The 27,992-nt window shown below is 34.6% G+C and overlaps 1 long non-coding RNA gene across 1 annotated transcript in view; it reads left to right on the forward strand.

The window, feature by feature from the left end:
* Positions 1-27,992, forward strand: part of LOC309963145 — a 328,740-nt gene that overhangs the window by 264,818 nt on the left and 35,930 nt on the right. The gene's annotated exons all lie outside the window — the stretch shown is intronic.

Genomic DNA, 27,992 nt, shown 5'->3' on the forward strand with positions numbered 1-27,992 from the left:
TAAATTATTTGTCATTTTAAAATCTGATTTAATGTTTTCTGCTGTTTAAGGTCCTGGAAGGTTTTCAGTTGTTCTTTATACGAGGGAGTCACACAAGTCTGTGCTACTTATGGCCCTGCAAAAATATAACCATTATATGTTTAACTTGTAAATTTTGAAGCATACTAATACGCTGACAATTTCTTATGATTTTTAAAAGTTGCTAGTACTGGGAAAAAATAAATATTGCCATTTACAGAGTTGGTCCTTTCCTGGACTGATTAAAGTCTGGAAATCTCTTTTACGTATGATCTAATACAAATATGAGCTCTGAACAAATGTTGAATCACTGTACTAGTCAGTAGCGAAGTTATATTGAATATATTGGAATCTGTGTGAAATTACATAATTAATGGTCCCTGTTTCAAACTGAGTCAATTGGTAACATTTTCACTCTTTTTCTCAAACTTTTGTCATTTTAAAAATCAGTAATTTATCTTTGAGGAGATAAAACAATACAATGAAACAGATGATAGGTATTTATGTGTAAAATCTGTATGTCTCATTGAGTCTCTTTTTATGCCATTCTCCTGTTTGTGGCACTTGTTATAGCAGGACAGACTCTTTTCCTCACCTGGGGAACCTATTTCATCCCTTGCCTGTCACTCAATTCAGAAGGAATGTTTTGTATATACCTGAGAGAATTTAAAATCAGATAACTTGAAGATATTTTACCCATGTGAGTTTTTTGTTTTGTTTCGGTAAACACTCAATTTATTGGTGTCTTGGATCTCTGGCCCACCAAAATAGTTTTAGCAGTACTATTTTTTGAACCCAAAGGTTTGATATTTATGACTCATTAGTAGGAATCAAAACTATTCCTCAGAAGAACACATGAAAAATAAAGATTTGAAATGCAGAGATTTTAATGAAAATTTACAAGTGCTTCTTGTCAGAATATCATGGATTTTCCTATAAAGCTTTTTGGGGTATTGCAATCTAAGTCTGTCCAGAATTAATCTACTTCTCCTTATAAATTGTAAATCCTTAATAGCTGGTTTGGGCTCCCACCATTTCCCATTGTTTTTAGCAATCCTGTGATGATTTTCGTATTGGAAAATTATTACATCAACAATTCTATCATTGACTACAATAATACCTTCTGGCTACCTCTGTATCAACCAAATTCTGTAGGTGCAAACATATACCAGGGAATTGTTACTGGCAAAATGATCAACCTTGAGCATCCAACCACTGTGAATAGAGCTGGTTGCCCTAACCCTTACCCCCAAACTTTCTTATTTACTGGATATAGGAAATGAAATAGTAGCAGAGAGAGAAGGGGACTCAGGGGTCACAGTATATTTATTATCAGTGGAAGAGACTGCACAGATCATTTAGTCCAACCACTTAAAACTAAACAGAGCCATAATTTAATTTAGAGAGTCATTTTAATTTGTTTTTGGCACCAAGAGGATTATGAGACAAAAAATAAACTCTCCAAATATATTCATTCATTCATTCAACAAAATTTTTGCATGTCTTTAATGTTCTAGGCATTTTTAGCTCCTGTAGATTTGGATATGACTAAGTCAGAGGAGGTCACTGCCCATTCAAACACTGCATATCAGTAGGAGTGGGGGGAGGGGAGACAAAAAACAAATGACACAATTTCAGAGTCAAAATATCAGTTAAGGGAAGGAAAACAGGGTAACGTGATGGAAAATGACTGGGTGAAATAAGAATTGATTATTTTAGAAGAGGTGACTGGCTTAGGGAGGGGGTGATCTTTGAACAAAGACCTGAATGATGAGAAAGAACCACTGTTGTCAAATTTTTCTTAGTGAATGCTATTCCTTTAACTTTCCCACATATGTATGGGAAAGGTATGATTTCTGCATGTAATTGCAGTTTAACCCCTATTGCTAAGTTGATCATAGGTCCCGGTTTACCCAGGAGAGTTCCAGTTTATACCTGTTGTACCTGTGTAATTATTACTAATACTCCCTTTCACTCTTATAATGTCCTGGTTTGGATGATATATGGTGACTCTACGTTTTTGTTGAAACTAAATTATGAAGTCTGATATATTTGGATAAAAATAAAGAATTGCTTTTTCTTCTCATTTTGCTGATTTTTTTGACACTGGTCATTCCAAGCAAAGTCATCTCAGTTTCATATATTTTAGCCTGTAGGACTTCTCATCAAAGTGATTTCCTGTAACATTTGTTCAATCTGTACATGACATGTTTTCCTAGCAGTGAAAAGTTATGCATTTTATTGACAATAAAAAATAAACCTCTGGTGTTTCCATTTCAGGAATTTGTAAGAGCTCACATCAAAGGGAGTAAAAGTCAACTTAAGTCAAGATAATTTTCAGCCCACCAGTGTGGTGACTGAAAAAAAAAAAAAAAGCAAAATCTAATGTGTTCATTGAACTGAATAATTCAACTTAACTAGAAACTAGTCCCTTTTAATGGGATTTTCAGGGTATAGCTCCTGTCATGGTAAAATATTTCATTCTGTTTATCAAAATGATGTAAATTAAAAAAACACAATTATTTTGATAATGCCTATTTTCAATTTAAATATCCTCATAAATATGTGAATATGCTTTTGTAAATATATATTAAACTAAAAATAAGGATATTTTATTATTGATTATTTCTGAAGAAATTCTGATGCTGTTTTAAATTCATCCATATATGGCATTAAATATTCTGAAAAATATTTAGTTGTCTCAGTACTCAAGAGCCACTTTGTGGAAATAGAATGGAACCATAATGGATGATTTCTCTGGGAGGAAAAGTGAGATTCTGGGGAAGGTGGCTTACATTCTATTTGAATGAAAGTTTCTACCATTTCATACCATGAAGAGAGTTCAGTGTGACTGCACAGCACATCTGTGAGCTCTATTCCGAGTATGTGCTTGAGTTCTGTTGTACATATTCAGATTAGCATCAAACTAATTGCATTGTCCAGCATGCAGTTTATTATTATTTAAATGTATAAGGTCATTTAGGTTACAAAAGCAGAAGCTTATGTAATCAATACTGCAAGTTCAGTTTTATAAAAACTGTATTAAACTTTCAAAATATGATTGGGTTAAATTTCTGTAGCGTGCTCATCATTTTTCTACTTCCCAAGAGTTAATTACTCACATTACTTGATTTGGTTTATCATAAGACTTTTAACTCCTAAAAATCAATGATTAAATGATTGAAAACTTAAATCATTATAAGTCATTCCTTGAGGGTTACTTTTATTTTGGCTCCTTACTGGTGAGATGCTTCAGCAATATGGAACCTGAATTTAATAATACAGATTATTTGAGACCTGCATTTCTTGGAGGAAGCTTCATGACCATCTTACCCTTTGCTGAACCTGAGTCTCAAAAGCCACAGTAAGTAAAGCAGACAAATACACTGTTTTCCTGATTTTGTTTAAATATCAAATCACCTTTTAGAAAAGCGCTCAGTTACTTTTTCTGACAGTGTTTCAAAGAAAAAGTGTTTTCCTAATTTTAGATCAGATGAGTTCAATATGTCATATGTCCAACTCTCTGACACCTTACAGAATTAATCTGCAAAGCCAAGTTCCTGTAGCTTCTGACCTAGAGGAGTTCAAAAAGGATGATCCTCCTCATCCAGTAGAATTTTTTTCCAAATCATGATTTTTTTTACCTGAAAAGTTTTCTTGAAATCATGGCTGTTTCTGAATATTCAGGCTGTGTAGGATCAATGAACAAAAGATATGGTAGGGCCCATTATCTCTTCTCATTGCTTACTAAGATCAGTATCCAATATAACTCTTGCTTATCCTTTCCCAGCTCCACGAGTCAATCACTTGCATGCTGATTTGCACATAGTATTTGGATCTTCACAACAGCTCTACATGGTAGAGATTATCCCCATTTTACACTTGAAGAAACTGATTCTCAGACAGGTTGTTTAGAGAATCCACAAACCTGAGTAGTCTCTGCGCTCTTTGGTGGTTCTACTGGTATGCAATTGCTTCTTCCGGATTTTCCATTTGGGGGCATTTTCTGTTTACTTTACACTGTGGTAGATGAAGATCTGGTTCTATTTCTAAAACTTGCTGCCCACCATACCTCTACTACATACACCCTACCCTAAATTCCCAATATTGTTATATTGTTCTCATATTTTTAATTAGATTAATTATCAGTGTTTTAAGTTCTACTGCATTTGAGCCCATATGTTTTGATCATTTTACTCACCCTCACAGCCTTTTCCTCCCTAGAGTTGATAGTCATATTTTCTTTGCTTATTTATACATGTACTTATCACTAATTTAGCCACAGTGTCCTTTCCGATTATAAATACTTTCCTGTTAATTCTTCAAACACATAAAATATTGGAACAGTTTTCTCTTCTTGACGAAATCCCTACCAAAGCATCCTGATCTGCTCAATTTTGTAAATTTCTCTCAATTTATAGCTCTTGTCTTGGGATCTCCTTTTATCATCATCATGGGGATTCCATTCACCTCTTTCTAGGTATAGAAACCCTGTTTCATGGTAAATATGCAGTTTTCTTGGTTTACTCCTTGGTTTTCCTTTTTCTTTTTTTTGTTTTTTTGGCCATGCTGCATGGCATGTGGGATGTTAGTTCACTACCAGGGATCGAACCCGTGCCCTCTACAGTGGTAGCACGGAGTCTTAACCATTGGACCACCAGGGAAGTCCCTAATCCTTGGTTTTGATAAAGCACATTTTCCAGGAGTTTCTCAGGGGGAAAAAAAAACCTGGTAGTAAACTTTTTGAAACCTTGATTTCTTTAAATAAATTAATTCTTCCCTAATAATTAATATTAAGAGTCTGGACTAGTGTAGAAATGGCGTTCCTTCTGAATTTCAGCAACATTGTTCCTTTTTCTCCTAGTTTCCAGTGTTGCTATTGAGATGTCTGATGCTATTAAGTTTTAATCCCTTGTGTGAAACTGATTTCTCCCCTTAAAACTTATAGGATATTCTAATCTTCCCTGGTGTTCTAAAATTTCAAAATTTCTGCCTAAGTGTGCATCCATTTTAATCTTTTGCCATGTGCTTTCAATCTGGAAACTCATGCCCATCAGGAAAATTTTCTTAAGTTTTTTTTCCTTTATTTACTCCCTTCCATCTTCCTCTGTCCTTCTTTCTGGAATTTTCATTATTTGGATGTCAGAACTCTTGGAATGATTTTCTAATATTCTCATTTCCTCTTTTATTTATCTCTTTGTATCTTTCCTCTATTTTCTTGGAGATTTTCTTAATTTTATCATCTATGACTTTCATTTATATCCATCTATTTGATTTCACTTATCTTCCAAGATGTTCATTTCTCATAGAGTAGTCTTAATTTTCAAGAACTTTTTGTTGTTCTCTAAAGGTTTCCTTTTTTAAAGGGTCTTTTTCTTGTATCATAAGTGAAGGATTTTAGCTCTCTCAAATTTTTGATAGTGTGTTTTAAATGTTTCTTCTACCTTCATTCTGTTTCTAATATCTTTTAATACATATGATTTTGAATTTATTTTCTATGGAGGCAACTAAAAAGATTATTGAGGCTCTGTGCAATTGTATGCAGTATGTCCAAGCATACGTAGTCTTCACTTTTCAGTGACATGGTAGGACTATTTATGGAAGTTATTGATAGTATCTTTAGGTTTCTTCTTTAAGGTCAATGACATTGCCCAGATAAGACTCTTTTAATCACCTTCCTACAGAGGAGGTACCTGGCCACCATTGTTCTGAGGACCAGTTGAGTTGATTAAAACAAAGGAAAGTCTGCTTTTTAAACAAACTTTCAGGAGTTCTTCTTGCTACTGTCTCCTTTCCTGACCTTTTTTCCCTGCTATGCCTTTAACATTCCTCTACTATTGTTTCAATAGTTTCAGGAAGTAGCAGTAGTAAATACTTATATTTAATCTACCATTTTGAGAAGACAGGCCAGCTTAAGTGTATTCGTTTTCTATCACTGTTATAATCAATTACCACAAATTTGGACCATAAATAACACGAATGTATAATCCCACGGCCTGTAGCTAGAAGTTTGACATGGGTCTCACTGGGCTAAAAATCAATACGTTACTAGGGCTGCAATTCTATCTGGAGGCTCTAGAAGAGAATTCATTTCCTTGATATTTTCAATTTCTAGAGGCCATCCATATTCTTTGGCTCATTGCCCTCTCCTTGCATCATCAAAGCCGAGAAAGTTGCATCTCTTTGTGCCTTTCTTTCATAGTCATATCTTCTTCTGACTCTTCTACCTTCTGCCTCCACTTTTAAGGACCATTGTGATTACACTGGGCTCACATAAATAATCTAAAATAATCTTCCCATATCTGTCCTTAACGTAATCACATATGCCAGTCCCTTTTGCCAAGCAAAGTAACATATTCACAGGTTCCAGAGATTATGATGTGGATTTCACTGGGGACTGTTATTCTATCTCACTAATCTTTCTTACTTATCCCCTTTTATATAAAAAGAATGTAGTTTCAACAAAATATTTTTCCCCATATCTAAGTATATTTAAAAATAGGGGCAGCATTTATTTTCATTAATGACGTCCTTCCTTGTGAAGAAACGTATTTAACAAGACATTATTTAATTATTCTCTTAGGAGTCTATTTTTGTCCTAGTTGTGAGAAAATGTCTGACCAGGCTTTATTTTCCAGTTCTTCACAGAAATGGAAAAAACAAACAAAATAAAACAACAAAGCAATGTTTCATTAAATAGATTGAAAATAACGTCCATAACTTCAATGTCCTGAATCTAAGCTTGTACATCAAGTCTACTTTTCTTGGTTAGCGTCCTATGCTTTGGTGTTAAAAAATATCAAAGGTGGATTTAAATTTCAGTACATAACTTAAAAGCTAGTGTCAGTATTTGTTGGCAGAAAAATATGTGCCACATAGACACTTAAAATGTACGAAAGCTTGTGACCTAGAATTTAATTTTAGAAAATAAATTCCATTGTATTTTAACCAAAAGAACAATGAACTGTATGCAGAGACATTGGATGGGCCCATGGGAGTTGGTATTTTGATCAAGGTTTACGTTTCAGTGGCTGACTGAATGAGAAGGGGAAATCAGAAAATGTCACGTAGATGAAGTTTTATTTTTATAAATCAAAGTTGATAACATGTCTTCTACCCAGTATTCCATTATTACAATGATATGGACTTACAGTGATAAAGACTTGTAAAGTCTATGAGATATATGGCTTCCTTTTTTGTTAAAGCTTCCTAAATAAATGATTGGTTTTTATAATCAACTTTTATCTCTTCTCCCTCTTAGACTGATGAAGTGACTTCTTGGTTTCATAAGCTATTTGTATTAAAAGGAAAATTGTGCACAGAATTGTTGCAGGAAGGGGGGCCCAAGAGTGGGCTCTTGTCTAACACTCGGAAATGAACTGTCCGAGGAGACACATGTGCTGACAAAGCAAGAGACGTTATTGGGAAGGAGCACCCAGGCGGAAAGCAGCAGGGTAAGGGAACTCAGAACTGCTCTGCTGTGTGGTTCGCAGTCACGGGTTTAATGGTGATGGGATTAGTTTCCGGATTGTCTCTGGCCAATCATTATGACTCAGGGTACCTTCTGGTGGTGCATGCAATCACTCAGCCAAGATGGATTCCAGCGAGGAGGATTCTGGGGTGTTGGTAGGACATGTGGACTAGCGTCTCCTTTCTCCTTTTGACTTTTCCCGTATTCTTGTGGTTGGTGGTGGCTTGTTAGTCCTTGTTAGTTCAATCTCTGTCGTAAGATAACTCATGCAAATTGTTACTGTCTTTGCCTGGCCAGGGCAGGCGGTTTCAGTCAGTGTTTCCCCTAACAGAATAAGACAATTAATTATATTATAGACTTGTATTTTTGTATAGGTTTGACTTCACTGGCTCTCACTTTCCCTGTATGTAAGATTTATAGTATGAAACTATATTACATTACATTCTGAGATTTGTATTTCACATTATTCAGAATTTTTCTTAAAATATCTAGATTTGGACATGTGAATGAACTCTCTCATCCACCTGTGGTTTTTTGACTAAATTGACTCATGTTTAATGTCAGACACTTTCCATTCTTGATGACTTACAGAGTTGATTTAACACTAAAGAAAACATTAAGTGGCAGATATTTGGTAAATTGAGATCTATTCTGTGATAAAATATACAGTTTCTTAAAGAAAGTAAGATTAATGATAAATCTTAGGCTAGTTAGTGGATAAAATAATTATTGATGATTAAGTTGGAGGACAAAAAAAAGTTTGCATGGAGAAGTATACATTACAGTTAGTCTTGAAGCAGGTAGTTTCCCTCTTGGATGAGAATCAAATGTTGGTACAGTTGGAATGGAGCACTAACTGCGAATGACCAGTATTTATACCAATAATGTATTCTGAATCCATAAGTTATTTTTTAGTCACTGGTTATATATTTTATCTTGTTTCTTTTCCCAATACCTTATATTAATATTTTCCAAATTGTCAAGCATGCCTTTTATATAAGGGAGCTCTTACTTGAGGATGATGGAATCAATTTTTTTTTTTTTTATGCGGTATGCGGGCCTCTCACTGTTGTGGCCTCTCCCGTTGCGGAGCACAGGCTCCGGACGCGCAGGCTCAGCGGCCATGGCTCACGGGCCCAGCCGCTCCGCAGCATGTGGGATCTTCCCGGACCGGGGCACGAACCCGTGTCCCCTGCATCGGCAGGCGGACTCTCAACCACTGCGCCACCAGGGAAGCCCTATGATGGAATCAATTTTACCTTATGCAGAATCTGTACCACCTGTTGTCCATTGACATGAACTTTCTGGGCACTCATCCAGTTTGAAATTAACTTCAGGGTTGCCACGTCCACAGAGACCCATCATCTTAAAAGCTTCAAATCAATAAACACTTGTTTGGTCAATTTTGTGTGCCTACTATGTTGTAGGTGTTATGATATACACTAGAGTTATAGAAGGTAATAAAAGCTTTTCAAACTTGTTAGAAATGACTGTTAATGAAAATACACTTCTGAATGTTTTGAAGCATAACTGCATAGGATACTATGGGCACACTGAGGAAGAAAGTGATCCAATTCATATCAGGTGTGGGATTGGGGTGGGGTTAAAGAGGGTGAAAGGATCTTGAAAAGCATTTTGCAGGAAAGGTTACTGGGATTGTGTTTTCAGAGATTTGGAGAAATTACATAGATAATGAAAAGGAGAAGTAAAGGAAGCAGTGTTATAGATTCATAGAGTTTGGAAAACATGTGTTGCAAATATAAGTAGCTCAGAAAGACTAGAACATGGGGTATGATCATGGGGTACATTAGATCATGGAGTACATTAATATAGGAGATAATCAGAAAGGTAAGTAGGGACCCATTCATAAAAGATATTATAGCCCTCAAAAAATAGTTGGGTTTTTATGTGGAAGACAACTTTTAAAGATTTTGAAAGGACGATGGAATCAGATATGTATTTTAAAAAGTTCATTCTTCCAATATACACAAGGGATAAATAAATAAACTCCACAATTTTTATTTCATTGGAACCAATATATTTTTCATTATACTTTATTTACAGCTTACATCCCTCAGAATTTATGAGGCTTGCAAAATGTTATAGGAGAATATAAGTAAGACTGAATACACAGAGAGATGAGAAAAAAAAAACATATTCTTACTGTAAAGTTAATTTAAATACTATAACTGAATGAAATATTTCACTCCTGGCAAGTAGGGGGAAAAAAGAAAATCATTTTATGTAGTTCCCCTTATCTGAAAAGGAAAACGCTAGAAATTCCCCAAAGAACAACCAACAATTTCAGATCTTTTTAGCTCTCATTATACTTTCACAACATTGTCTCTTTTCTCAACCATTGCAATTAAGCACTGCAAATTACCTGAACTGGTCCCCAAAGGAAAGTGTTATTTGAAAGTGTATTTCCTCTCTTTCATTCACTTGATACATTTAAGAGCATTAACTTGATTTAAAGAAAGATGGTAAAATTCAAACTCTGAAGAAGCAAATATTAAAACAATATAACAGTTTTAATATTGGCAGCTTGCTAATCAAAAGGTCATTTTTGTATCAGCTATGTGTTTTAGAGGAAGAACTCCTTTCATCTCTAATCCAAGACGGAATTTCAGAAAAAGCAATATCTGGTGTCGGCACATAAATTTGAGTAGTCTGGAATAATATTATAGACTTTCCATTATTTAAAATTTAATAATTAAAGATTCACTGGTTAAATCACTAGAATTTAAAATTTATGCAACAAAATGTCTTTTTCCGATAATTATTTGCAGAGAAATAAAATCTTGATTGTTATTAGACACCACTCAAAGAAATAAATGTTCTTGCATTGACCCTTTCATTCAACCTTGGGATTCAGCATAGTGACCCACCAAAGTAGACCACATCCCTGGAACAGTGTGAGCTTTGATAAGATACAAAACAGAGTTGCTGCTTTACAATTTTAATTTATAGCTTTTACCACATCTAGGGAAAGAGAAATAAAAACAAAGCCAATCAATGTTATATATCTTGATGTCCCCCAAATCATATAGATCATTTGAAATTTCAATAAAATTGAATTGACCTCCCTAATCAATATCTGGAATGATGGGCACAGATACAGTGTATTCTCTGAGTATCTTGGTTGGGTTAGACAAATGCCAACCTCCACTTGGTTTCACCATATAACCCTGGCTTAATTTATATATAGTGAAAAGTGAAATAAGCATGGCAGACATTTTTTTTTGCCATACTAAGATAGATTTAATTTTAATTAAAGGTTTAACTTTCATTTTCTTTCAGAATAATTCTTCAACTTAGTGTGCTTTCTTGGAAGAAATTCATTCCTGAACTATCTGAGTATTCAGTATGTTTACTGGTAGCTGACTTGGCCAAAACCAAACGGGAAACAATAGTGAGAAGCCTGAAGATAAGAAAGCAAGTCAGCCAAACTCCATCGCAAAGTAGTTTAAAAATATCTGAATCTCTGATCACTATTCCAAGTACTTGCTTTAATCAGTGTTAGAATTCATACCTATTCAGTGCGTTAAAAATAACTAGATCATAGTTTAAAAATAATAAATGACCTGATATATTTTGGTGTACATATATTTATACACATTCCCAGAAAGTTTGAATTGTAGAAATAATACTCTTTGTTTGAGAGGGAGGAAAGAGACTACAATAATTATTTTAGCTGTTTGCATTCACATATATAAATGATTTCAAAATAAATATGCAAGTTGTAGAAGAATTATAAAATACTCATAATTTTTTAAGAGGAGGACTATTTTTGTATTTATCTGTGAATGAGACACTCAGGTCATAGAATAATTTTAGTTGAGTCTAGAAGAGGAAACTAGTTCTAATGCAGAAAATTCAATGACTGTAGTCTGCACCAGGCCTCCATGTAAACAAACTGAATGGTTTGAATAGATTGCCACATACTGTGACTTGATTGTCATTAATTCTTTACAGGAAACAGGTGACCCCTTATTTGCCAAAGTGTAGAACCATTTTTTGTTCCATATTCATCTTCCAGATAGAAGTTACTCCTATGCCAGTGAGGACATATTGGTATTGAATTACATCACATTCTCTTCCAGGACTATGGTACTGGGTGTGCAATTACTGTTCCAACTATCCTCAGAAAGTTTTAGATACATGCCCACTGAACTTTTTTTTTTTAACATCTTTATTGGAATATAATTGTTTTACATTGTTGTGTTAGTTTCTGCTGTATAACAAAGTGAATCAGCTATATGTATACTTATATCCCCATATCTTCTCCCTCTTGTGTCTCCCTCCCACCCTCCTTCCAGGTAGTCACAAAGCACCGAGCTGATCTCCCTATGCTATGCAGCTACTTCCTACTAGCTATCTATTTTACATTTGGTAGTGTATATGTCCATGCCACTCTCTCACTTCGTCCCAGCTTACCCTTCCCCCTCCCCATATACTCAAGTCCATTCTCTACCTCTACGTCTTTATTCCTGTCCTGCCCCTAGGTTCTTCAGAACCTTTTTTTTTTTTTAGGTTCCATATATATGTGTTAGCATACAGTATTTCTTTTTCTCTTTCTGACTTACTTCACTCTGTATGACAGATTCTACGTCCATCCACCTCACTACAAATAACTCAGTTTTGTTACTTTTTAATGGCTGAGTAATGTTCCGTTGTATATATGTGCCACATCTTCTTTATCCATTCATCTGTCAATGGGCACTTAGGTTGCTTCCATGTCCTGGCTATTGTAAATAGTACTGCAATGAATACTGTGGTGCATGACCCTTTTTGAGTTATGGTTTTCTCAGGGTATATGCCCAGTAGTGGGATTGCTGGGTCATATGGTAATTCTATTTTTAGATTTTTAAGGAACCTCCATACTGTTCGCCATAGTGGCTATATCAATTAACATTCCCACTAACAGAGTAGGAGGATTCCCTTTTTCTCCACAACCTCCCCAGCATTTATTGTTCGTAGATTTTTTGATGGTGGTCATTCTGACTGGTGAGTGGTGATAACTAATTTTAGTTTTGATTTGCATTTCTCTAATGATTAGTGACATTGAGCATCCTTTCATGGGTTTGTTGTCAATCTGTATATCTTCCTGGGAGACATGTTTATTTAGGTATTCCGCCCATTTTTGCATTGGGTTGTTTGTTTTTTTGATATTGAGCTGCTTGAGCTGCTTGTATAATATGGAGATTAATCCTTTGTCAGTTGCATCGTTTGCAAATATTTTCTCCCATTCTGAGGGTGTTTTTTTTGTCTTGTTTATGGTTTCCTTTGCTGTGCAAAACTTTTAAGATTCATTAGGTCCCATTTGTTTATTTTTGTTTGTATTTCCATTTCTCTAGGAGGTGGGTCAAAAAGGATATTGCTGTGATTTATGTCATAGAGTGTTCTACCTATGTTTTCCTCTAAGAGTTTTATAGTGTCTGACCTTAAATTTAGGTCTTTAATCCATTTTGAGTTTATTTTTGTGTATGGTATTAGGGAGTGTACAAATTTCATTCTTTTACATGTAGCTGTACAGTTCTCCCAGTACCACTTATTGAAGAGGCTGTCTTTTCTCCATTGTATATTCTTACCTACTTTATTAAAGATAAGGTGACCATATGTGTATGGGTTTATCTCTGGGCTTTCTATCCTGTTCCATTGAACTACATTTCTATTTTTGTGTCAGTACCATACTGTCTTGATTACTGTAGCTTTGTAGTATAGTCTGAAGTCATGGAGCCTGATTCCTCCAGCTCTGTTTTTCTATCTCAAGATTGCTTTGGCTATTTGGGGTCTTTTGTGTTTCCATACAAATTATGCAATTTTTTGTTCTAGTTCTGTGAAAAATATCATTGGTCGTTTGATAGGGAGTGCATTGAATCTGTAGATTGCTTTGGGTATGATAGTCATTTTCACGTTATTGATTCTTCCAATCCAAGAACATGGTATATGTCTCCATCTGTTTGTATCATCTTTAATTTCTTTCATCAGTGTCTTATAGTTTTCTGCATACGGTTTTTTGTCTCCTTAGGTAGATTTATTCCTAGGTATTTTATTCTTTATGTTACAATGGTAAATAGGAGTGTTTCCTTAATTTATCTTTTAGATTTTTCATCATTAGTGTATGGGAATGCAAGAGATTTCTGTGCATTAATTTTGTATCCTGCTACTTTACCAAATTCATTGATTAGCCCTAGTAGTTTTCCCATGACATCTTAGGATTCTCTATGTATAGTAGCATCATGTCATCTGCAAACAATGACAGTTTTACTTCTTCTTTTCCTATTTGAAATGCTTTTATTTCTTTTCATCTCTGATTGCTGTGGCTAAAACTTCCAAAACTATGTTGAATACTAGTGGTGAGATTGGGCAAACTTGTTTTGTTCCTGATCTTAATGGAAATTCTTTCAATTTTTCACCATTGAGAATGATGTTGGCTGTGGGTTTGTCATATATGGCCTTTATTATGTTGAGGTAAGTTCCCTCTGTGCCACTTTCTGGAGAGTTTTTATCATAAATGGGTGTTGAATTTTGTCGAAGGCTTTTTCTGCATCTATTGAGATTATCATATATAAACCAGAAGTTTTTTTTTTTTTAACATCTTTATTGGGGTATAATTGCTTTACAATGGTGTGTTAGTTTCTGCTTTATAACAAAGTGAATCAGTCATACATAAACATATGTTCCCATATGTCTTCCCTCTTGCGTCTCCCTCCCTCCCATCCTCCCTATCTCACCCCTCCAGGCTGTCACAAAGCACTGAGCCAATATCCCTGTGCCATGCGGCTGCTTCCCACTAGCTATCTACCTTACTACGTTTGTTAGTGTGTATATGCCCATGACTCTCTCTCGCCCTGTCACAGCTCACCCTTCCCCCTCCCCATAACCTCAAGTCCGTTAAACCAGAAGTTTTTATATGTTTAAAAATTAAGAAAGCACTTCAAATTGTCCATCGTTCATAGAAGAAATTGTAATGGGGAATAGATTATATTTAAGAATGCAGTTAAAGCAAAAGAGAATTTAATACCTTAAGTGCATGAAAATATTAGAAGAGGAAAGTAATTAAAATTAATGAGCTAAGAATACCTCTCAAGAAGTTAGCTATTTAAAAAGAGCATAATAAAAGCAAAGAAAATCAGATGAATAAAATAATCGAGAAAATAGCAAGAATTAATGAATCATAAAGCAAATAAAAATTAGTGATTATTAGCAAATTTAAAAATTTGACAACCTCTTGCAAAATTGATCAAGAAGGAAAAGTAGGTACCAAAACAATATCAGGAATAAAGAAGTGAGTATCACTGCAGATGCTGCAGTTAATAAAAAGATAAGAAAAGGAAATTATGAACCATTATTTTGATGCCTTTGAAGATTTAGATGAAATGGAAATTTTTTCTAGAAAATATTTCAGTTGCCAAAATTGACATAGAAATGTACAGAAATTATAAATCTATAATCATTATAGAAAATGAATCAGTAAATTAAAGTCTTTTTAATATTTATTTGTTTGGGCTGTGCTGGGTGTTAGTTGTGGCACAAGGGATCTTCGTTGCAGCACGTGGGATCTTTAGTTGTGGCCTGCAGACTCTTAGTTGCAGTATGTGGACTTCTTAGTTTCAGCATGTGGACTCTTAGTTGTGGCGTGTGAACTCATAGTTGTGGCATGCATGTGAGATCTAGTTCCCAGGCCCCCTGCATTGGGAGTGCAGCGTCTTACCAACTGGACCACCAGGGAAGTCCCAGTAAATTAAAGTCTTAAGACAAAGAAAACTCCATGGATGGATGGTTTCTCTAATAAATTCTATCAAACAGTCTTGAAATAATTTATTTAAATATTAAGCAATTTCAGAGAATAGAGAATGAGACACTCCAGATTGTTTGAAGTGATCAGCATAATCTTAATACTACATCTAAAACAACATTTTTAACTTTGCCACTGTTTTAATAAAAGAAATTTTCCCTGTCTTTCCCCAGAAGTGATGTCCTTGTGATTAGGAGGGGACAGGCAAAAATCTTGCATTTTGTTTTAATTGACCCTTCCATTGATCCAAGCTACAATCTTTACAGTCTTTGTTGAAACTTAGAAACAGATTCGGTTTATAAGTGTATTTCAACTTTGGACACCATAAAAGGAAGATGGGGGGTATCAAATTGTGGTTCTTTCGAGCTGATGTTGTCCTTTAAGTTTACTGTCTCTCTGTATCTTTAACTATGGCCTCCTGATAAACAAATACACTACTCAATGGTAAAGAATTATTGGTTGCCAAAGACCAAATACTTTACCTAACACATTTCATTTTTAGTAGGACATTTTCTGTCAACACCAAGATCTTAAGCCAGAGCAATCACAATAATTAAAAAAAAAAACACACACAAGTATATGTGGGTAGGCCTCTTGTTGTTCTAAAAGCACAATATATAGATAGGTAGGTAGATAGGGTTTATAGATAACTACCATTTATATGTAATATACCAAGTTGGAAAGATGATACCTGGAAGATAAGACATCTAAGAACTGCCTCCTTAAAAAATTGCACAGAAGATAAAAGAAAGGGGGCTATAAACAATACTACCCATAATGGACAATTCTCTCTATATTTTGATAACTCAGTTTAGTATGCATCATTTTTTTCAGTATATTTCATTAGACCTTTATCTGATTTTTCAAAGCCAAAGTCTAAATCACCAAATAGATAACAATACATCTCTTGAGAAGATGCATCACTCTGAATGCACTAATGGGTATTCTAAAAAAGTCTGTCCAATGTCATACAGAAATACAAATGTATTTTATGTGGTATTTCCCAGATATGCATATTATAAGCAGATCTTTCTTGGTAACTTCCAATAATTGTAATTTCTTTTTCTATGTCATTTTAAATTATTACCTTAGAGATATATGATAGGAAGAAAAGGATACATAAAACTGATGTTCAATGAAAGAGTAGCTCTAGCAGTTAAAATTCTTTGTAGACAAATTAATATATTAATTCAAATTCCTTTCCATGGTAACACAGTCCTCAGTGAACTGACTCTGGCCTATCTCCAAATTTTCATTTTCTCCTCCCACTTCCGAATCCAACTTGCCAGCCACCAAAATATATTTCTTGAAATAAGCCTCAAGCGAGTATTAGTAAACATAGACAGAAAACAAAGTTTTAATAGGTACAGAATTTTTGGAGAGCAAAGTCATATACAGGTATTAACCTCTAAAAAGTACAGAGACACGTGTGATTCATTTAAGACACGCATGATTCATTTAAGTCATGCATAGTCATGATTATGCTACAATCACTAACTCATGATATCACACAAAACGCTTTGTGTTTCTGCACTGATTTCAATGGTAATGCTTTGGGGTTCACATGAAATTTGGTTTTTAACCCTTTTGGTTTAAGTGCAGTTTACATGAAATTCACTCATTCTAAACACTCAAGCAATGACTTTTAGTAAATCCACAAAGCTGTGCAAGAGTCACTTAATCCAATTTTAGAATCTTTCCATTATCCTCAAAGATCTCCCCTTTGCAGTCACTATTTTTTCCAAACCCCACCTGCAGGCGGTCACTAATCTCCTTTCTGTCTCTTACAGATTTGCCTTTTTCTGAATATTTCATATATATAGAATCATAAAAAATATAGTCTTTTGTGTCTGAATTCACCCACTTAGCATAATACTTTAGAGGGTCATCCATGTTGTTGCATGGTACATCAGTAGTTTCTTCTTTTCTATTGCTGATTAATAATATTCCATTGTACAGCTATATCACCTTGTGTTTATCCATTACTCTGTTGATGAACATTTAGGCTGCTTCCAGTTTTTGGCTACTGTATCATGAATAATACTGCAATAAACATTCTCATACAAATCTTTTTGTGGTCCTGTGTTTTCATTTCTTTTGGGAAGAATCCCAGAAGTGAATTTGCTGGTTTGTGTGTAAATTTATGCTCAATATTTTGAGAATTACCAGTTTTTCAAATTGGGTCCACCATTTGACAGTTCCACTAGCAAGGTGTGAGGGTTCCCATTTCTCCATATCCTTACCACACTTACTACTGTCTGTTTGAGTATATATTATCCTAGAGGGCATAAAGTGGTATTTTATTGTGGTTTAACTTACATTTCCCTAATAACTAATGACATTGAGCATTTTCTCATAGCGCTTAGTGGCTAAATATATATTTTCTTTGATGAAATATCAATTTTAAGATTTTATTAATTTTTATTGGGTCAAAATTGTAATTGTATATATAAGATACAAATAGTTTTACCATATCTGAATTATAATTATTTTCCCTTTTGTTTTTCATTTTCTTAATGGTGTCCTTAGAAATAAAGTTTTTAGTTTTTATGAAGTCCAATTTATCGGGGATTTTTTTTTTTTTTTTTTTTTGCAGTACGCAGGCCTCTCTCTGTTGTGGCCTCTCCCGTTGCGGAGCACAGGCTCCGGACGCGCAGGCTCAGCGGCCATGGCTCACGGGCGCAGCCGCTCCGCGGCATGTGGGATTTTCCCGGACCAGGGCACGAACCCGTGTCCCCTGCATCGGCAGGCGGACTCTCAACCACTGCGCCACCAGGGAAGCCCTATCGTATTTTTTAGTGGATCATGCTTTTAGCATCACATCTTAGAAATCTTTGACTAATCAAAGTCATGAACATTTTCTTCTGTTTTCTTATGAAATGTTTATAGTTTTAACTATTGCATTTAAATCTGTCAGGCATTCTAAGCTAATGTTTGTGTATGGTGTGAGATACATATAAATATCTGCATGTTTATATCTTATTGTTCCAGGACGTTTTGTTGAAAAGTTCATCTTTTCCCTTCCAAAATGATTTGACACCTTTGTGAAAAATCAATGTACCACAAATGTAAGGGTTTATTTTTGTATTATCAAACCTGTTCTATTGATCTACTTCTCTATTCTTATGATATGACCAGACCGTCTAGATTATTGTAACTTTAAAATTAGCAAGTTTTCAAAGTGGATGAATAATTTAACACAGGCATACAGTGTTATGTATCTGTGTTCATGTGTTGAATTTACTGACTAAATCATCACATGAACACAGATAATCTTTTTATTATTGGAAGAAATGCAAATTAAAATAATTTTTAAATTCAAATAAATTCTTATTAAACTATAACAATGAATTAATGAGTTATAAAACCAAAAATCAACTTAGACTGTGCATTTTTATGTTTGAGTCTACACCCTGGAAATATATATGAGAAAAAAAAGCTTTTTAAAAAATCTTTTAACAAGGAACACAATACAGTGTACTGCATGAAAGTAAAAAAACAAACAAGCAAAAAGACTGTCCCAAGCAACCAAAAAAATTGAGGATAAACCATATGGAATACCACAATGTCAATAAACTGAGAAAAATGTGTACTCTGTCAGACATGAAAATACAGTATAAGAAATATATTAAGTTGCATAACCAGAGCTGAAAATAAAACAGAAATAGTGATTAGAGCATTTTACTATATTGCTTTGGATAAATGACAAAGGTCAGATGTAAATTTGGTGTGATTAAATAGCTTTATTAACCTCATGTTTGTTTGCCTTGTAAATTTACCTAACTTTCATTGGATGTACTTCTTCTGTATAATTGCCCAGGGTCATAATTATTACATACAAATACATATTGTTCACTACACCTATTCTACATTTCTCCTGTCCTCATATCTCTTATTATCTCCAGACTATTATTGTTGACTCCATCTTTGAAATGAAAGATGTTACCATAGGTTAGGGTCTCAGCACTACAGAGCATCTATTAGCAAGAAACCCAAGGGATAAATAGCAAATGATTAGTGTGTCTCATCTGTCCTTGAGGCTAAGATAGCACTATTAGTGCTTTTTCCTACTGTGAAAAGAAAGCCAAGGACCAAGCTGAGATTTAGAACAAGAGATTCTGGTAAAGACCTCTGTTGCAGTGCAGTTTACTTTCCGGCATCCCAACACACAGAACACTGACGTGCTCTGTGCAAAAATTTGATATCAGGAGATTTCAGAAATAGGCATTGAGATATAAAATCAGACAGTTTTTTCCTAACCATGGTGAATTTCTGTATTATTCTTCTAATACTGAGTTACTGCTGTGAAAGAGGGAACAGAAACATTTTTTCCTGCTCATGAGATGGCCATTATTTAAACAGTTTCATACAAACACATGTATTAATTGTGATTTGACTCTGTCAAATTTGATGTGTTTTTTAAAAAAATCTTCCTTTTCCCTCCTATAATCATCCTATGGACTGACATGTTAGTGTAGTCTTTTCCATTGTTCTAACAGCCAGAAGTAACCTGTATTCCTTTTCCATTTAGGTCATGGAGGTTAATTGGCACTGTGCCTACTGACTTATTAATAACGGCTAGCATGCAGAGGACTTTTTTTATTAAACCATTCTGCATTCAACTTATGATACCTGTGACTCATTATGACGTTGTAATAATGCTGTAATGTAAGAAGAGTATTTATGATTTTTGATTAACAAAAGAAAGATTAGCTTCACCTTGTAATGTCAATTAAAAAGAAGAGAAGGGCTTCACTGGTGGCACAGTGGTTGGGGGTCCGCCTGCCGATGCAAGGGGACACGGGTTCGTGCCCCGGTCCGGGAAGATCCTACATGTCGCGGAGCGGCTGGGCCCGTGAGCCATGGCCGCTGAGCCTGCGTGTCCGGAGCCTGTGCTCCACAATGCGAGAGGCCACAACAGTGAGAGGCCCACGTACCACAAAAAAAAAAAAGAAAGAAAAAGAAAAAAGAAGAGAAAAGCATAATGAGTCTTCCAAATATATAGTTCACAACATAGTTGTAAACACTTTGATCTCTAAATCAATGCTTCTGTCCAAGAGAAAACATAATTGCCTTCTACTACTAAATTTAGCAGTTACCAACAATTTTAATTTTTGGTTGTTAGTCCACAAAGTATGGTGAGATCCTTTAAGACACAATTCTGTAGTTATCTTAATGATTTGCATGTTGGCTTTTATGAAATAGTTTTAAGTTTTTAAAAGGTCTGGTTTTACTGATTGCTTTTGCTGATTACTTGGGAATGAATTCATTGCTTTTGGAAAAGCGTCATTCAATAGATTTTCACTTTTCTGCTCATTTATAAATTTTAATGTCGAATATAAAAGTCACTAAAATGATTTAATTATAGCTATATGAGATTATACAGAGGTATTCCCTGGATGTATCTGAATGAGAAGATGACTGGTCTGCCTTCTTCTGCATATGTATACGAGTATATGGTTCTATTATATTTATGTTTCCATTCCATTCCAACGAATAGTACCGGAAGACATTCATTAACAAGTAGGGTGGAAATAAGGGCTCAAATATAGGGGGAAGAAGAAGAATAAAGAGGAATAAAACAAAACTGAAGAAAAAAAGAAAAAAACTGTCTGAAAATAAAAACAATTTGGTATGTGGTTACATTAATTTATTCAAGTAAATTAAATATACTTGATAATATATATATAAATATAATAATTAAATTTTTTATTTAAAATGCTAAGTTCAATCAATTAAAAAACAAATTAATCAAACTGATTTTAAAGCCTTGGTGAGAGACAATTTCTTTGTAAATAATGAGAGCCAGCGGGATTCTTCTTTGCAAACCCTAGTGACACACATGGATTTGTACTATGCATACGTTTGACAATAAAGAATGCATATTCTTTATTATTTGGGTAAAAAATTTATTTTAACTATTGTCACAAGAGAATCCATGAAGAAGGAATTTTTAAAAATTTACTTATTGTTTCTAATTTGGGAAGGGTACTTTGATTGACTGCCCTGAGAGGGGAAGTCTAGGCCTTTGATGCCTTGTTCTGTACAAAACAAAGTAATAACCATACTGTTATTCATAAAACACTAATAAGGAATTTGGAGTTTGCTGTAAGCAGGGAGAAATTGGAGTGTGGGAAGGGAAGTAGTCAGGCAACAAGACACATAAGGCTGGGTTTCTGGGGAAGGATGGCCAGAGAAAAATGCCCACTTATGATGAGGCCAAAGAACTTTTAAGGATAACTGGACATGCAAGCTTTTCTGACATATAAAAGTTGTTCACCACTCAAAATATTCACTAAAATTTCCCATGCATTAAAAACTTTGGATGCAACAGTTGGGGAAAAAATGAGCAAAAGTGATTTAGTTGCCTGTCTAGGTTAGTGTTGTAAAGCAGAAAGCAAGTGCTCATGGAGAGAGGGGTTCAAGTCAGAATTAGTTTATCAGAGGTCACAACTGGTAGTTCAAAATTGCCATGAAAATGTAAACTGTCAAAATTTTACTTACAATTTAAGGAAAACTTTCGACTTCCCACAGTTGTTTCTGAATAACACTGGAAGTCAAAATCAACTCAAAGACTCAAGTAGATAATTTGGGGTTTGTATGTTGTTTCGCATGTTATTTTGTGAATAACCTTCCCTGTATGTTAACAATGCCACAGGTGTATCCAAGTGCATTAAAGTTTTAGAAGCCCAGTCCTATAGCACTACAGGCCAGATCCATGCTGTGCTCTATGCAGAAGTGAGATAAATGTTAATCCCTCATGATTTCTCATCTGGAGATCTGAGAGCTCTTTATGCCTTGTGCCTGGTGTAAAAACAGTTTTTTATTTTCAGCCTAGAGTTTGTGTCTCCTTAAGCCCTCAGGCACAGGTTCATTGCCCCTGCCAGGGAATTATTATCCAAGACAGCACTATGCTATCTTCAGCACAGAAATCTTTTCTCTAATTCTTTTTTTAGGTTAAAAAAAATATCTGTCTTGCAAATAACTCCTAGTGGACTCACCAAATGTTCATCAGACAGGCCTAGAAACAAGCTGACTCAAAATCTTGTGACACTACATCCAATTATAAAGTGATACAGTGACGTGATTGGGATAGATCTCTAAAGCTACATTGCCTGGATTTGAATCCTTGCTTCTTCATTTACCTTCTGTAAGATCTCGGGCAAACTACAAAATATTCCCTCAAGTCCCCATCTATAAAATGGAGCTAATTATAGCACTTATAGATTAATTGAGTTAACCTATGTGAATGTAAATATTTTAGAAACTTTCCCAGAATAGAAAGCATTAGACAATATTAAATATTAGATATTTGAAAATGTTGAATGATACATATTAGATAATATTGTTTCTATAGCACAGCAATATGATTTAGTCACTAACAGTGACCATGTTTCTTTTTTTCTACTTTAACTTTTCCCTTGGATCCCTGGGTCTTGAAAAATATCATATGGGTTGATTAGGCAATGAGCTAGCCATTAGTACATGCAATTAGGATGTGAGCGGTAGTCCAGGGCCTTCATGCACTCATATACTCAACAAATATTTATTGAGCTCCTAATATGTACTATGACTATGCTAATGTCTAGGAGCACAGTGATGACAATAATTAATCCCCGTCCTCAAAAATGTATGCAGTTTATTAGATAGGTATGCAAATTAAAAATTATAAAGACACTAATAATAATGAGAATAATGTATGAGAAGAGGTGGGAAAATAATCGAAGAAGATATTAGGTTGATTTGTAAGAGCAACATAGAGTGTCACAGAACAGGCAACAGTAACCTAAGACTTGAAAGAAGAGTAAGATTTTTTCCATAAGTAAGTCAGGTTGAGTATTTCTGAGAAAAGAACAGCAAATGCAAAGATGGTAATGCAAATGGGAATTGTGCTTTGGAGACTGCAAAGAATTATAAATTCCTGTAGCATAAAGCTTGGGGGTGGTAGTGGTGGGCAAGGGGGCCAAATGACAAAGGCCCTGCATGCCATGTAGTAAATGTGAAAATTTCTCTTTCAGGTGAAGAGAACCATTGAAGAAGTTTGAACAAGTGTGTGAAAATGATGTGATTTACATGATGTCTCCCTGACAGACGTGATGACAGAAGGACTCAGGTACCAGGAACCAGTGAGGCAGCTATTGGGTGTTCAGGCAAAGTATGATGATGAGTTCCTTGGTTAGAGGGAAGCTAGTGGGATAGAAGACAAGGGATTTAAGAAATACGTAAGTGGGAGAATGGTCTCAACTTCATGATTGTCTGGGTGCTGTGAATGTGGAAATATGAGGAAAGAACCGCTTCTGTGTTTCTAGCTAAATGCTGTTGAATAGATGGTGAAACTGACATGAGGTTCTAACTTCACTTGCCTTATAGCCTGAAACGCTCGGCAATGTGGATGACCTTTACTCTACAAGGTCACTTCAAAACTGCATAGGAATGACCTACACAAGGAGGACTGTCACCTGCCATTTCTACCTAAGAACATATTAATACAGTTTATCACATTAATCATCACATTGAAATGTATCTTTATAGCAGAACCTTGGAAGTATAAACCATATGGCACATTTAGGATTTAGGTCTGTTAAGACAGCACTGTGAGAGCCCTGCTTCATGAAGAGCAGAGACTTTACTGGAGGTGGGGAGCGGGGTCAGATAGGCTAGAGACTATGCAAATAGATACACACATATACTGTGAAAAGTTAGGAATAAAGTGATAGAAGAAGCGATGAGTAAATTAAAACTCATAAAAAAGTAAACGAGGGTCAGAAAGTTCTCAAAACTTTCATACTTTGTTGGTCTGTGCTGATTATTTAGGCAAGTGAATAGTAGACAGTATACAATAGTAATGAGAAAAATGTATATTTAATTGGCATTATATAAAATAGTTTAATATTATATAATATTAATGCAACAAATAATGTATTATGTTATAACATGTACCATATATAATATAATAAATACATAATAAAAAATAGTAAGCAAAGAGACTGATAGCATTTAGGCATGTTCATATGAAGTAACTACAACTGGCATCAGTTCGCTAGTCAACAGTATTGCATCTACATTATGTCATCATCAGAGAGAAATACAGGGAGGTCAAGGTTGATTTCTCACCTGTGATTCTCAATACAATCATTTTTCTCCATTATCTTGTAATATATAGAGTTTTAAAATATGTTCCTTTTACGATTTTTAATATACAGTTTAGCTTCTTCCTGATACATTAAAAGTGGTTCAGGAAATTATTAAAGTGTTGGGGTAGATTTGGCTACACATATGCAATTAAATTCAGAAACATTTATCAAACCCTGGCTGTAAGGCTCCAAGATATTAATAATTACATATAAGAATGGGTGATAAAAATTGAACTTTGGGTTTTTTTTTGGATACATTGATTGGCTTTATAAAAATATTATACTAGTGGTAAATCAAATTACATAAAATCTATATGGGCTACCTTACTCATAGAAACATTTTATTCATATCCTTAAATTGATTATGGTAATCCCTGCACCTGACATTAAGGTGGTTTTAGGAATTTGAGGCATTTTCCCCTTGATCCCAGGAAACATTTACAGAGTAACAACCATGTGTTAGATAATAGGGCACAGAGATAAGACATGGTTTCTGTACTCAGGGAACTTACAGTTTAGTGGGCAGACATAGATAATGCAGTACATAATAATAATTCAGCTTGTTAGGTGATATCACCTGTAAGGACCAACTTTATGATAGACATTGTAAATAATAGTTATTTATTAGCTTTCTTGTGTCAGGCACTATATATAACATTATCTATAATTACCACAGAAACCCTGCAAGGCAGGTTTTCTTTTGACTTTTATAGATAAGGAAAAGAAAGATTAAAGAGGTGATAGATTGTTAATGTCATAGCTGCAAAAGGATGGTTTCAGTCAGGATTACATTCCAGGGCTACCTGACTGTGTTTACAACTTTGTGAGCTGCATGTCACCCTCTATTCCATGAAACTATTTTTCGAAGCGTAATGATATAAAGGCAACTTCTATGTTTAAAATTTATTTTCTAGGATTATCTAAATAATTTGTATGCGATTGAGCCACTAAAACTGCTCTATCCATCCAAAATAAAGAATAACAAACTCTAGATTGTTTATCAATAAGTTTTCTACTACATTTGAAGAATTAAAGCCTTTTTCTTGATGATATTTTTTGAAGCTAGTGAGCTTCTGTTGGTGTCTTTCTGTCTTCACTGCGATTTGCTGAGCTACAGTAAGTCTGTCCCTTTCAAAATCTCTTTGCTTTCAGAAAATACCTCAGATCTAATGTGGAGCAAAGCAGGACATAAGCCCAATGGCTACATGTAGAGAAGCTCTAGGAGGAATGAATTGGGACATGGTCAATGTAACCTGGCGGCTGAATCACTTGGCACTAAAATTAAACTCATCAGAATTATGTTCCCCAAAACTATAGGCTGAAAATATGTAACACGTTGCTAATTTGAGAGAATAACACACAGATGATTTTTTTTATATTAACTTATCTGAAGCAATGTAATCATTTGTTGTTTGCAGAAAGCAACCTGTCCATACACTACATTAACTTTACACCATTTTGGCTTGAATTCTTTCTTAGGTGTTTAAGCAGTGCAAATTCCCTCTTTCCATCTTTCTGCTTCACTCTGTGTTATTCAAACTTGAAAAAGTTCTCATCACTTGAATACCCTTAGTCTCTATCACAATAATGGCTAGCAATTTTACACTGGGTTTGTCAAAGTGAGTTTCCTGGCTAGTGGCCACTCCTCAAGGTCTACTAATACTGGATACATGGAAACATTCACATACTTTTGATGGGAAGGTTCTATGACAAACTTTACTGGACGGCAATTTTGCAGTATATTTCAAAAATTAGAACATACTTAGCCCCTAAGCAATTTTCCTGTGAGAATATATCTCACAAAAAATATGGAAGAAAGCATGAATAAATATGGATAGGAATATTCATCAAAGAAACATTGATATTAGTAATAGTAGTTGGGAAAAATAAATGCAAAAACTGAATGGTTGTTGTTAATATAAATGATACTATTAATAACATTAATAATGCCACATACAAATTAACACTTTAAGCATGATATAATAGTAACATCTCTCTTTACAAAAACAGTGTAAAAAATCCACGTGGCAAATGTCTTTGCAGATCAATAAGATTTACACTTGTTCAGTTTATACTTGAAATATACATATATTTTTTCAATAAATGGATGTTACTACTGTATTTTCAAGTGCATAAGATAGAGTTCATTGACATAGTTGAGATGCAGAACATTTCCATTACCACAAGGATCCCTCATGCTGACCTTTCAGAGCTACACCACATCCTTATATGTCCACTCTGTCCCTGACTCTTGGTGACTACTAATCTGTTCTCCAGTTCTATAATTTTGTTATCACAAAAATGTTATAGCAATAGAAATATAGAATATGTAACCTTTCGGGATTGGGTTTCTCATCCACAGTTGTTTGGAAATTTATTCAACTCACTGCATGTATCAAAAGTTTGTTATTTTTTATTGTTAAATGCTATTCCATGTGTGAATGCAACACAGTTACAGTAGTTGCGTGTTTAGTTTTTAAGAAACCGCTAAACTGTGTTCCAGACTATCTGTATTCTTTTACATTTCTACTGGTAGAGTATAAGTTATCTAGAATTTCCCGCTAGCATTTGTTTTTGTCACTATTTATCCTTGCCAGCATTTGTTTTTCTCATTATTTTTAAAATTTTAGTCATCGTGATAGGTGTGTAGTGATATCTCATTGAGGGTTTCATTCCCTAATGGCTAATGATGTCAAACTTTTTTCATGTTCTTTTTGCCAACTTATAGTCCCTTCAGTGAAATATCTGTTCATATTTCTTTCATAATTTTGTCCTTCTATTTTCTTTATGACATTTAGATTTACAACTCTAGCATCCTCAATCAAAACAAAAGTATTAATAAAAACATAATCATATCTTAGCTTTCAGAACAGTTTAGGTAATTTTCTCATTCAGTTGAAAATAGTGTGGAGTCATATGGGCCAGAAAATAAAATTATAATACCCCAAGACCTCAGAAATATAGATTAGCCAAATGCTTGTATTTAGATGGACAAAAAATGTATATTGTGAAGGATCAAATATGTAATTATTGACACTAATATATAGTAGGATATTTCCACTGAACTCAATCTTTATTTTATGAGGCAACATTTTTATCTCTTTTTTTCTTAACATCTTTACTGGAGTATAATTGCTATACAATGGTGTGTTAGTTTCTGCTTTGTAACAAAATCAATCAGCTATACATATACATATATCCCCATATCTCTTCCCTCTTGCATCTCCCTCCCTCCCACCCTCCCTATCCCACCCCTCTAGGTGGTCACAAAGCACCGAGAGGATCTCCCTGTGCTATGTGGCTGCTTCCCACTATCTATTTTACATTTGGTAGTGTATATATGTCCATGCCATGTTCTCACTTTGTATCAGTTAACCCTTCCCATTCCCCATGTCCTCAAGTCCATTCTCCACATCACCGTCTTTATTCCTGTCCTGCCCCTAGGTTCTTCAGGACCTTTTTTTTTTTTTTAGATTCCATATATATGTGTTAGCACACAGTATTTGTTTTTCTCTTTCTGACTTATTTCACATATGACTTATTTCACTTATTTCACTTATTTCACATA

Source organism: Leucopleurus acutus (assembly GCF_964270905.1).
Source record: "Leucopleurus acutus genome assembly, chromosome: 6".
In the NCBI taxonomy this organism is placed as follows: Eukaryota; Metazoa; Chordata; class Mammalia; order Artiodactyla; family Delphinidae; genus Leucopleurus; species Leucopleurus acutus.